At 40.1% G+C, this 12,718-nt stretch overlaps 1 protein-coding gene and 1 long non-coding RNA gene across 5 annotated transcripts in view; both read right to left on the bottom strand.

The window, feature by feature from the left end:
- The window catches only part of LOC141726926 (uncharacterized), a 425,545-nt gene that overhangs the window by 321,573 nt on the left and 91,254 nt on the right, over positions 1–12,718 (bottom strand). The gene's annotated exons all lie outside the window — the stretch shown is intronic.
- LOC141726829 (E3 ubiquitin-protein ligase KCMF1-like) overlaps positions 1–12,718 on the bottom strand; it is a 146,526-nt gene that overhangs the window by 61,455 nt on the left and 72,353 nt on the right. Inside the window, exon 2 of one of the 4 annotated variants that reach the window (XM_074531929.1) lies at positions 6,642–6,712. The exons of the other annotated variants lie outside the window; for them this stretch is intronic. The gene's annotated coding sequence lies outside the window, so the exon portion shown is untranslated. The remainder of the gene's footprint in view (positions 1–6,641; positions 6,713–12,718) is intronic. 4 annotated transcript variants of the gene reach the window in all.

The following is a 12,718-nucleotide window of genomic DNA, read 5'->3' as shown; positions in this document are numbered from 1 at the left end:
GCTCCTGCCTTCCTTAGCAGACACCTGTCTTTTCAAACCAAGACAATGTAACAACTATTTCTTCACTTTAAGCTTTGTCACATTGTGGAAACCATGAGAAGTTTTTGTTTTATTTTGATATTAGTCTATAGTGGGTCGAATTTCAATTTTTATGTATATAACGCCCTACCAACAAATTAAATAGAACTATGTAAAAACAAATGAAACTTTTAGATTGTCATCGTAATTGTTTACATTGTCAAATTTGTTAACGCTTGTAATTTGCTTATGTTTACATTTTTAAAAAATCAAATATTGCTCAAAACATTTCATATATAATTAGCTTAAAATTCTTTTGCCAAGCATGTTTCATCTTTTTATAAAAGAAGATACGATATGACAAAATGTCTTATGAAGGTACAATTTGTTTTAGCTGATTTTATTTTGAAAGTTGGTGCAGAAGTTCATACATGGAAGAAATCATACATATATATATTGACTTTCCCCATTTTACTTTATAAAAAGTTTCATTATTCTCGGAAAGCGAAAGAGCGAGCTCCGCGCCCTGAGCGACCTTACAGAAGGGCTCGGCCGACTAAAAACGCCGCCGACGTCTTGCAAAGAGCTGCAACAGCGCGCTGACGATCAGATTAGAAGGTAATGCAGAGACAAGCGGCGTATAAACTTTTTAAATGCTTTTTAGAAAAGTGGAGACTATAGACTATCTATTTGGGAAAAGAACTCCCGAGATTGCTTGCATATGGAGTTGCAAAAAAGTGCTTTGCAGTGCTGGCGCTGCAAATCTGACACGCACAATGAGTTAGCGGCCGTGCTGTGATGGCGGCGGCAGCTGCGGCTCAGGGCACGGCGGGGCTGTGCCGCTCCTGACTCGGCGTGGGCGCCGCGCCATGGGGAGCAGCCGCGGCGGGCGGCTCGCCTGAGGCGGCTCCGGGCGGCAGCGGCGGCTTCGAGTGGCGGCTCTGAGCGGCGGTGGGCGCGGGCGGAAAGCTCTCCCGGCGGCAGCGGCGGGGCGAGGGAGCCCCGCCGCGGGGGCCGCGACTCGTGCCGCCGGGGATGCTGCGCTGAGTCCGGCAGCAGCTAAGTTTTGACCCACCGCATCAAAGCGACACAAGTAGCAGCCCGGGACTCAAGCGCCTTTCCAGCCCAAGTACCTCTCCCCCTCCGCCCCGCAGCCGGCGAGGGCCTCGGTTTGGACCTAGCAACCTCAATAGACTACAGATTGCAAGCCGCAGCCCCGCGGCTCAGCCGGCGCCGCCACGGGCAGTGAGCCCGGCGCGCTGAGCTCGCGGTGCCGCCGGCCAACGCTCGGCGGCGGGGGCAGCTCAAGAGTCCGCGCGGGCCCGGCCCTCCCGGCGCACGCAGCAGTTAAAAGACCAGTGATGATAAATAAGCAACACCAAAGAGCATTATTATCAGGACGTTTCTCATCTGGATTAAAAAGGACCTTTTGTTCTTCCTGACAGAGATTGTGAAAGAGAAATCAGCGTGGTGAATGCATTGGGCCAAATTTCGGCCGATTTGGCTTAGCACATCCACTATGCTGCCTTTTAGTCACTGCATAGACTTTGAACATCAGAAGCCACAAATAGACTGAGAGACTGAGGAAAAAAAAAAAAAAAAAGCCTGTCATGTAACTCATCATTTGACCAGCTGTTTTGCTGTAATGAGTGTTTTATAGTAGAGGAAACTAATCAGACTCTGAAACTGTATTTTTTAAAATTTAAAGATGTTAAGGATGTGTTAAAACGATTGTATAAGTAAGATGTAATGTGTGCCTTTTGTATCCCTTGAGTCTTGCTTAAATGTGGTAAATGTAAAAAACAAAAATAGATTTATACTAGACGTTTATTTTATGATTTATGTACAGAATGTTATCATGAATGGTATCAGAGAAACTCTAATTGGAGAAGACAATTAGAAGCATTTATAGGTAGAACCATTTCTGTTTAAAATATATCTATTGTTTCAGAATAGAGAACAAGCTTATCAGGCAATTAACGCTAATGAAATCTGCACACATATTACTCTTTTGGCTTACTTTTGCAAATTGTATTAGCACACCTGAGTTTTGTTTGAGCCTTGCAACAGCACAAAATCCTTTTCATATTTGTCTTATAGCATATCCTATAGATAGTGACAGCCTCTCTTCTGTTTCTCCCTAGCTTAAATCCCTTATAAAAGACTTTGCTAGTTAAGAATACTGCTTATAGTAGTTATTAGAATTGCCTATTCTTGTATTAAAAAGAGTGTAACCCAATTAACCAATAAAACTAGCATTATAGTAAGCATTATAGCTTTGTTAGTAGCATTAGTTTTGCCTTGCTTTTGCATGTGCTTACAAAATATAATGCAAAAGATGATATCTGCTGCATTTAATCAAACATTGCTTGTGCAAAAAGACAACAGGGGAAATTGTTGGAAGAATAGCTGACCAAAAAATTGGAAAAGTACAGGGCCGTGGCTAATCTAAGTCCTGCACCTGCAATGACACTGTCCTTGAGCATAGCTGTGTTACCATAACAAAGTGCTGTGGTTGAGAGACTAGAGACATGAGAAAAAGCAGATGTAACTCCTTTAGAATGAGGAGGCTGATAGCTAGAATATAACTAATAGATTGCTTAGCTTGCAGAATATGTATGAGTTTATTATTTGTTGTAGATAAATGTCTGGTGCTCTGATCAATAAACGAAGCTTGCTGATTCTCATATTGAGGGTCCCGAGCCTCCCTGCGCCGTGACGTATTATAATATGGCTAAATTTCTTTAAAAAGTTATTAATTAGTGAACTGTGAAAAATGCATATTATAGGATTGGCTCTTCGCAAATATTACAATGAATACTATATGTGTTATGTTGGAAAGTTGTGCTGTAATAATCTTTTTTTTTAAATTAGTGCTGTATTAATCTCTTTTAAAGTAGTGTGGTGAATATAGTTTTTAGGCTATAGCACAATATTAAAATAGAAACTATGTGATCTAAGATACTTTTTGTAACTAGCTCAAGGAATGGATAAGATAATCAAGAAATTCTTTGCATAGAGATAACAGCAACAAGACACCAAAATTCCAAGAGATGAATTATTGCCTCCTTATCGGGAAAACCCATACTTCAAGGAACCTAGACAACTGATTTACAAGATGAGGGGGGGAGTTGAAATTAGGCAGAAACACCCTTAGTTTGCAAGGAATGTTTGAATCATGTATGAAATATGTGAATATGCAATAGGCTATTGCTTTTAAGAGTTAATCCTTTGTTAGCAAGATGTGCTTTTGTGGCAGAATGCAAAAGCACCCGGAAGTCCGTAATTCTTTGCTTTTCTATTGTCTTTTATGGTCCTAACTTTATTTGTCCAAATTCTTATTGTCCTAATTTTTATTATTATTTTCATTACTATTAAACTTCTAAAATTTTAACACAACTGAATGGCATTTTTCACATGAACTAAAGAATCCTAATAGTGTAAATAAAATACAAAACCATCTTCTACCAACTCTCAAAACCACCTGAACATCTTTAATATACTGTGAAACTTCCTATTTTCTAGGGGGACATTTTAATTTTACCTCACTTCTTTTAATTATACTGATCAATGTGGTAACCCTAGCACTCTCTACTCCATGAGAGTTGCAGAGTGTAAGAAGTCAAAAGAGAAGGAGAACTTCTTAAAGTAATACAACTGAATTTAAAGAAGAAGAATTGATTTTTTTTTTCCACACACAAAGCTGCAGTTTCTGGTTTGTGTCAAAATTAAAATTACTACAGTGTCAGTCTATTCCCTAAAAACTAGTCTTAATGTAAAAATATGTTTGATGAAATTTTTCCAATTATATGTGAATACAGTCAACCTATTTTACAACCTTTAAAATATATAAGCAAACATCTTCAACAGATTTATTCACATTTGTTCCAAGGTACAATTATATTGCAAGAGCTGAAGATCACTTTAATAGGTATTAGATTAATGATCACAATTAAATTTACATTTTTAATAATTAAAATAACTATTATATTACATTATTACCTCTTCTTCTATCTTTTCTCTTACTAACCACTCTCACCTATCACCCACTGTGGGCAACCCACAAAATGAAAAAAAATCAGAAGAAAAGTCATTACAATGTTTAAGTCACGGGGTAAATTGTCAAAGACTGAAATATAATAGTTTATTACTTAAACATTTTAATGAAGACTTTTACCTTTAATAATAGAACTGTGTTACAAAAGCTGCAGAGATGACCACCACACCCTGAGTAAAGCTCTGAGAGGCCCAACTTCATTCACTGATGAAGATAAGAAAGTAACAACTCAGAGCTAGAGACATTCACAAAACACAAGCCAATACCACAAGCCCCAAGGCTATCAGCTGCCAAGCTCTCACAGACCCTCATACCAAGAGGTAGAGGTAGGGGAAGAGAGAAAGAAGCTTTGAGTGTATGTTTAAAAAAAGCCTCTGATCAGAGTCACAATGAGCACCTATCCTCCACTGTGCAAGAAAGCCCAGCTGAAAAATCCCTTCACCCAGAAAAAAAAGAAAGACTCATCCACAGCAGAAGGGGTGTCATAATCCATCAAAAGCTTCCCCCAAAAGAGTCCCCAGACCCTACACCAGAGCACTGCAGCATAGTACAACAGATCCATGGTATTACAGCAGACAATGTCAGACTGACACCGTACAGAAGAGAGGTGCGAGCGTTCCCACTTAGAAGAAACAAATAAAATAAAACAAAAAGACGTCTTTAAAATGCTCAGAAGGGTGATATGCTTCCACCTAACCCCTGTCACTCTCTCTGTCCCTCACCTCCACACATACTTCCTTTTTCTATTTTATTCTCCTTTTGTTTTCCTTTCTTGTTCTTTCTCTGTATTTAATACAAAGAGTTTAAGCTCAAGCCAAATAAAATAAGAAAAAACAAAGGGGGGAAATTGTTATAAATAACAAATATAGTTATTGGCTTTTGCATTTATGTATTACTTTTGTTTTGCAAGTTATTATTGTTATAAATACATATTATAATATTGGCTTTTTGCAAATATTAAAAATGGATTCTATATGTATAATGTTAAAGTAACTTTGCTATAGATATAGCTTTTATTTCTGCTATTAGCAAAACTTAGACATTCTAGGGAAATGGCTAATATAGTTATGCTTGTGGCAATTGAACTGCCTGCTTAGTTAGGATAACATCCAATGAACGTATGATGAAGACCCCTGCTACTATCAGCACCTACTGTCTGTACAAAGTATGGACCAAAGCCCAAGCTGAAGGTGATAATAAGAACGGACTAAAACCACAGCTAAGAAATGCGCATGCTCTAAAAAGGTGGACCCTAGGAGGAGCCATGCTAAACAGTTCTTGGAACATGCAAACTAGTTTGGGGGAAAGTTTAAATATGCATAATTTTTTATGAATATGCAGTAGGCTGATGCAATAGAAAAGGTATGTAATGGGTGTCTCCAATATAGCAGATGTGCTCTTGGCTGAATGCCAAGCACCCAACTGTTAAACTTTGCTTTATTATCTTGGTCTCCTATTGTCCTTTATTAAACTATTAAGTTTTACCAGGAGAGTGAACCTTGTTTTTCACATTATTGATCACAAAAATCCTGATATAGTACAATTTGTAATTACTGCTTTTGATATAGTATAATCTGTCAGTTTATGTATGCACCATGTAGCTTTTATAAATAGTAGTGTAATATATACTATTTTAGACCATCGCATAATAGAGACTGTAAAATGTTGAAATGTTTTTTTGTGTAACTAGCTCAGAAAATAGTGTAAAATAATTAGGTGATTTCCCACATTCAAGGACTATCTTATCTGAAAGACAAGATAACAGAAACAGAAACCAGAGCACCAAAAAGAAAAAAAATGTATTGACCCGTGTTATCAGGGAGTGAAAATACAACAGGATGGAACCACAGGAAGAAATAAAATATATTAGTTTTATCTACAAGATAGCATGAAGACAAGTCAAAAGTTAAAACCAAGCAAAAGAAAATCTAAACTCAAAAGTATGTTTGAATATGTATAAACTCTTATGAAAATACATGTACCCCTGTCATATAACAATATATAGAAAACATAGTTTAAGTTAACAGTGTGCTTTTGGCAAATAGCCAAGCACCCCAGAACTAGATTTTATCCCTTTTATTGTTTAATAAACTTTTATAAAAATTTTAAATAGTAAACCATGTTTCTCACACCTATAGAACCTGATATAAATAACTTTCTATACAATGTAATGGCTAGTATATGGTTAACTAGTTGCTCAATGCTGAATAGACCAAAAAAAAGGAAGAAAAAAACCTCACCAGGTGGATAGTTTCAGAGATAGATAAGTATAGTGCTAATGAGAAATTGGCAAATGTCAAGTCAATTAGCCACAAAATAAAGAATTTAGGCTGGTTAGGACCAGATAGACCAAGGAACACTGTAACTGCACATGCTCCGAAGATAAAATTTAAAGGTTCAGATGTGAAGATGATTTTGGAAACCTTCATCAAAGACCCCTGAATTGGGAAGGCGCAAGCGCAGTGCAAAAAAACTATCTAATAACCATGAGATCATGTTATGTAAATTAGTTCTGGCACGTATCCAATGATGTTATAATGACATAGTAACACTAAGCAATACTTACTGTAATAACTATACCACAGCAGTTGACAAAGGTGGGTGAGTTAGGAGGAGAAATCCCCCTCACCTCCAGCGCTGCAATAAACAAATACCTGCGTTATAGACACCATTCTATGGGGTTTTATTTCCAGCCTATCTTGCGGTTATCACTTTGTTCCTGGGGAGTCTGTGAGATTTAACAATTTTGTATCTAGTGATTATTCACTGGTTTTTTGTTGTTTTGGTTTTTTTTTTTTTTTGCCTGTTGCTGTTTCACTTGTTACTAAACTGCTGTTTTTTCACTTATATCTACTCATATGCATTTCTCCTTATTGATGGAAAGGGATTGGTTAAAACTAAGGGGAGGTAACTCATTTTAGCGTGTCCCCATTAAATTGTCTTTAAACCAAGACACTTGTGGATAAAACATGCTTGCTACTTAATGCAAGAGTATTCTGCTAAAGGGTAGGATTAAGCTAAAAGCCTAAAGACTTTTGACTCATTGCAATTTTAAATGATCAAACCTCACTCCTAAAGACATTTTCAACAGTATTCTCTTCTCAGTAATATTACTCAATTTCTACAGGTAAGCATTTTGAATTTATGGATCAATCAAGAGATACTTAGAAGTCCCATGACTTAGAAAAGGAAAAGGTTGTTTTGCTGCAACACATTGGACTCACTATTCTGGTGTATCACACACTTTTCACCTCTACCATGGCTGAAAATTTCAGAGAAGTTACCCTACAAGCATTTTATATGCAATATGCCTAATAGTAACATATTAAATATATATATAGTCCAATATTTATTCTCATCTTCCCAGTCAAATATAATTTATTCTTATGCTAGAACATTTGGTTGATCTCTAATAAAAATAAACAGAAATGAGGAGCTAATTATTTGTCAAACTAAGATGAACATGTGATCTGATGTCCAGAAAAGGAGACTAATGCTAAATAATATTAGGGTTCAAATATCACCTCATACTGGGATTAATTTTTAAAATTACAAACAAAACTAAGGTGTGAAATCCAATAAGAAAACCTGAATACCCAAAATTAAAAAATAAGCAGCCTTACATAAGCCGAAACAACAACTTGCTTTCTCTTTTAACAGTGAAGACTTTTCCATTTGACTCTCCAATAATATTAGGAGCAGAGAAAAATAACACTGGAAATTTCACATTTGGTTTACACAGGATACACAAGACTTCAGGGTTTTGAAAAGACCTCAGGAACAGCATTTCAAGGACATCAGTCTGAGATAAAATTTTCACTAACTTGCTTCCTTTGTCAGTCTTATCCAAGACTGGCTCTATCCTGTTTCAGTATTTCACAGGAAAAGCATGGAAATATTGACTTCCATTTAATTACTAGACAAAGCAGGAACAACATTTTAATGTAAATATAAAACAGTTAAAGAGAACATATCCACTGTAAATAAAAAAGCACTCTTGAAGACATTAAGCCACAATTACTTTCTACTCAACATATACACAAGAAAGATAACAGATTTTAATTAGACTAAGTAACAGCTGCAAAGTAGAGAGTAATAACTCATCTTTTCACAATCAAATTAAAAAGCATGATCTATGGTCACCAAGATGAGCAGCTGCAGTAACAGCACAATCTGCAGCTGAGTCCTCTTGCCCACGTGCACGGAGCATGGGGGGGGGGGCGGGGGTGGAGGGCAGGGAGGGCAGTTCTGAAACAGGGAGGGGAAACCTCAGGGGAGAGGAAAGGAGGTCACACCTTGTCTGAGAGCTGCTGCCAAGACCCAACCCAAGCAGGACTAGGGGAAACAGCAGCCAAGCCCACACACTTATAAAAAGCTTCTAGGGAGCCCTAGTAATTAGGGCAGACAAGCAGGACATGGCATGGCAGTTTGCATGGAATGGTGCTGTAACACCACAGGCCTGACTAGGGAGCAATGGTATCTACCTGTTGGAAGGCCACAGCCTCTCTAAACACTGCATGCGCCTTGACTGACACAGCTCTAATGGGAACACACTGTTATCCAAGTGTCAGGCTGCAGGATGTGCCCTATTCTTATGTCAGACAACAGTGGTGAGAACGAACATCTGTGGGAGATACACCAAGACAGAGGAACTCCTCAGTTTAGTAGCAGAGCTCCAACAGGAGGTGAGTAGATTGAAGAGTAGGAGAGACAGACTTCAGGAATTGCACCCTACCTTCCCTGGGACGGGCCTATCAGAAAGACAGGACATATGATACAGAGGATTCCCTATCCTCTCTCCACCTCACAGAATGCAGTGTTTTAAGGGATATGGGGAATTGCAACAAGTTCCTGCCTGGCACAGCAGGCATGTCTCCTCCATGACTACCTCACCAAACAATAGGAGGACCGAAAGGTGGAACCAAACAATGATGAGGACAGTAGTTTATCTAGGTTACAGATGTCACCAAGATTAAGTCACCCTATGAACTGTGTCAAAACCATTTCCATAAAGAAAAAAAGATGAGTTCTTGTCAGAAGATACTCTCTTCTGAGGTGAACAGAAATTCCAATTTCTTAAGGAAAATATGCTGCCTTCCCAGGGCCCAGCTCAAAGACGTGGTAAGGAAACTTCCTACCCTGGTACAGCCCTCAGATTATTATCCATTATTGCTTTTTCATGTAGGCAGAGATTAAGTTGCAATAAGAAGTTCAAGGACATTCAAAAGAGACTTCACGGCCTTGGGACAACTGGTTGAAGGATCAGGAGCACAAGAAGTGTTCTCTATTTTTCCAGTTTCAGGGAAAGAGAAGTGTCTTGGGGTGATTTGATGATGATACTCTATTCCCTAATTGTCTGCTTTATGCACAGAAACAGTTGCTGTAGCTTTAAGGTGGGTCCAGGGGAGGCAGGGGAGCCTTGGGGCTCTGGTGCGGGCTTTCTCGAAACCTCACTCCTGGGCATGCTGGGTGCGGTGAGGACCAGCATTACTTTGTTGCTTAGCTAGCTTGGTTTTTTGTTACCTCAGGCAAGAAGTTTTTTTTTCCTTTTCACTGGCCTTGAAGGCTGCAACAGCAACCCTTTGGTGGCTTTTGGGTTTTTTTTCCTATAACTGTTCAGCTTGGTTTTGGTTCTAGATCAGACAATTGATGGAAGCCGATTGGCCAGGACTGGTGGAGGAGCTGCAGGGACACCCCATCTCAACCAGACCTTGGAAAAAGCCAACACAATGAAAGACCCTAAATCCACCAGCTTCATCTGCTGTGAAAGGAGACAAACAGCAGAGATTCACCAAGCTCCCATCTGTTTGTTTCAAGCTGTTGCGTGACCCTTTGTTTTTTTCTTCCCTGAGATAGAAGCTGAGCACCATTTTTTTCCTTTTTTCCTCCCTGCCATGTGACCAGCTGTTTTATTTCTTCCCCCAGCATTTTGGTTTTTTTTATTCTGCTGTGAGAGGGGGGTGGGGTGGGGGGGTGGGTTGCGTGTGTGTGTGTGTAAGGTTCCGACAATTCAATATCTAGCATTTATACATTTTTTTTCCAGTGCTGTGCAGGTACTTTGTCAATAAACAGTTGTGGTTTTTTCCACTTTCATCTACTAGTATTCATTTTTTCATTGGCAGAAAAGGATTGCTGAAACCCTTTTCTTTAGAGGAAACACTCATTCCAGACTGTTTACTCCTAAACTTGTCTCTAAATAGAGACAAAATTTGGTGTCCAACTTGAAGGGCAAGAGAAAGTGAAAAAACATAATTACATTCTGGTTTGAAACACATTGTATTGGGGTAAAGCAATCAGTGGTCACCATGCTGCTTGCTTTAATAATGGCTCTCTGGCACCTAGGCATCTTTACCTATCTATATATAGGGGCAATTTTGTCCCTGGCCTATGTCTCTTAGAAATCAGGGACACGAATCATGATTTCCATATTGATGTACTCAGTGCTAATAATTTATGGAAGTTTAGCAGAGGTACTGGGAGCTATTGAGGATGTGTATGCTCTATTGTTTTTCTGTCCTGGTCTCGGTAGCCTTCTTTGGGGATTTATTAGTAATTACACCCAGTCTGTTAGGGGAAAAGTAGGGGATGATGTTTCCCAGGCCTTCATCTCCTTCTTCCCATTCAGATCTGGCACATCACCTTTGAGAATGTTCAGTTTCCCCTGGATGGTAAACATACCACCTTTCTGGTGTTTTATCTGGTGGGTTTTCTCTATATGTTCTGCAGCTTGTCTAGAATCAGGGCTGAGATTTCCAGAGAGGCTGTCCAGACATCTGCCTCAGTGATGGAAAATTCTGAGAGGCGTGGGGTATGGGAGGAAATAGGCCAAACCCTGAAGGAATTCTCTGATCCGATAGCTTGGAACTTCCCCCCTAAACAAATTCAGAATCCAGCTGGGGTGGGGAAATATCTGAAAGAAAATTGCAATGACAACTCTAATGAGAAGATGCTCATTGCAATGTGCTGGGCCCTGACTAATGCTTACCACGCACTTCTAGATACTAGATGTAGGGCAGGAGATACAGCCAGAGGGGCAGGAAGATGAATCAGCAGACATCCCAGTCACTCAGGCTGCAGCTAAACCAGGTGGGGAACCTAAGCCAATAGCAATTGCCCCTGTCCATAGAAGGAAACAAAAAACCAAATCTATTCACCCAGTGGACGATGATGAGGAGCCAGGATCCTCACAGCCAGCAGAGGAATCCGAAACAGAAATCATTATTGAGTCTTTGTCCATAGAAAGCCTTCGCAGCCTAAGAAAAGATTACACCCAACGGCCTGATGAATCTATTTTAAGTTGGTTGGTCAGAATCTGGGAAACCACAGGTGGTGGTGTAATTCAGGATGGCACTGAAGCGAGGCATTTGGAATCTCTGTCACATAATGTGGGTATTGACCAAGGGATGACAAGGGGGCCCAAAGCCCTCAGTCTTTGAACATGGTTTTTGAGAAGCGTGAAGGAAAGATACCTGTGCCAAGATCTCGTGCCAAGATCTCCAGCTACAGCAAAGCTTTTGGAAGACCATGGAACAAGGGATTCAATGCTTGAGAGAACTGGTGGTGATAGAGATCGTTTTCTTAGACATTTAAACAATTAGGAGCCCAGACGTGGTAAAATGTACGCCAGTGATGTGGCTAAAACTTGCACAACTTAGGCAACAAGAATATGGCCCTGCTTTAGCAATGATGAAGCAGAATGAGGGGGACGAAACAGTGAATACAATGGTGAGGAGGCCCCGGGCATATGCAGACACTGTGCACAGCCCAACTCAAGCAAGAATTTCAACTGTGGAAACACATCTGTCAGAGCTCATACAAAAACTGGAAGACAGGATTGAGGAGACTCATCAGAAACTCAGGAAGGAGATTAAAGACTACCTTCTCCAAAATTTGTCAGTACAGACCAAAGGCCCTGTTATTAGAAGCAGATGTCCCCCAGCTAGGGAGAGAGGGTACACCCCATGAGCTGATCTGTGGTTCTTCCTGTTTGACTCTGGGGAAAATATGAAAAGGTAGGAGAGAAAACCCACTTCTGCCCTGGCAGCATGTGTGTGTGAACTAAAGGAGAAAAATACTGAGTGAGGGAGTTCCACCAGAAGTAGAGTAGCTCCACTTTCCCATAGCAGAGATGCCAAACATAAGGGAAGGGAGGATGACATGTCCAATCCCCTAAAGAAACCTCTAGAATGTATGTCCAGGGAGGGAATGATAACCAGGGCTAGAGGGGCTCTGCTTCTAGCAAGGTAGAGGCACAGGAGAATTGTGTCTTTTGGACAGTGTGGATCCGATGGCCTGGCACATCGGAACCACAAAAATACAAGGCCTTAGACGACACTGGTGCATAGTGCACATTAATCCCATCAGGATGTGGCAGCAAAACCTGTTTCTGTTGTTGGCGTGACAGGGGGAATTGCAGCAGTTGACCTTGCTGGAAGCTGAGGTGAGCCTGACTAGAAAAGAGTGGAAGAAACACCCTCTTGTGACTGGTCCAGAGGTCCCATGTATTCTGGGCATAGATTTCCTCCGGAGTGGGTATTTCAAAGACCCAAAGGGACTCAGGTGGGCTTTTGGAATAGCTGCTGTGGAGACAGAGGGCATTAGGCAATTGAACACCCTGCCTGGACTGTCGGAATATCTTTCTGC

The sequence above is a fragment of the Zonotrichia albicollis genome, chromosome W (assembly GCF_047830755.1).
Source record: "Zonotrichia albicollis isolate bZonAlb1 chromosome W, bZonAlb1.hap1, whole genome shotgun sequence".
In the NCBI taxonomy this organism is placed as follows: Eukaryota; Metazoa; Chordata; class Aves; order Passeriformes; family Passerellidae; genus Zonotrichia; species Zonotrichia albicollis.
Note: the sequence above shows the minus strand (reverse complement) of the source record. Positions and strands in the feature narration are given on the sequence as shown.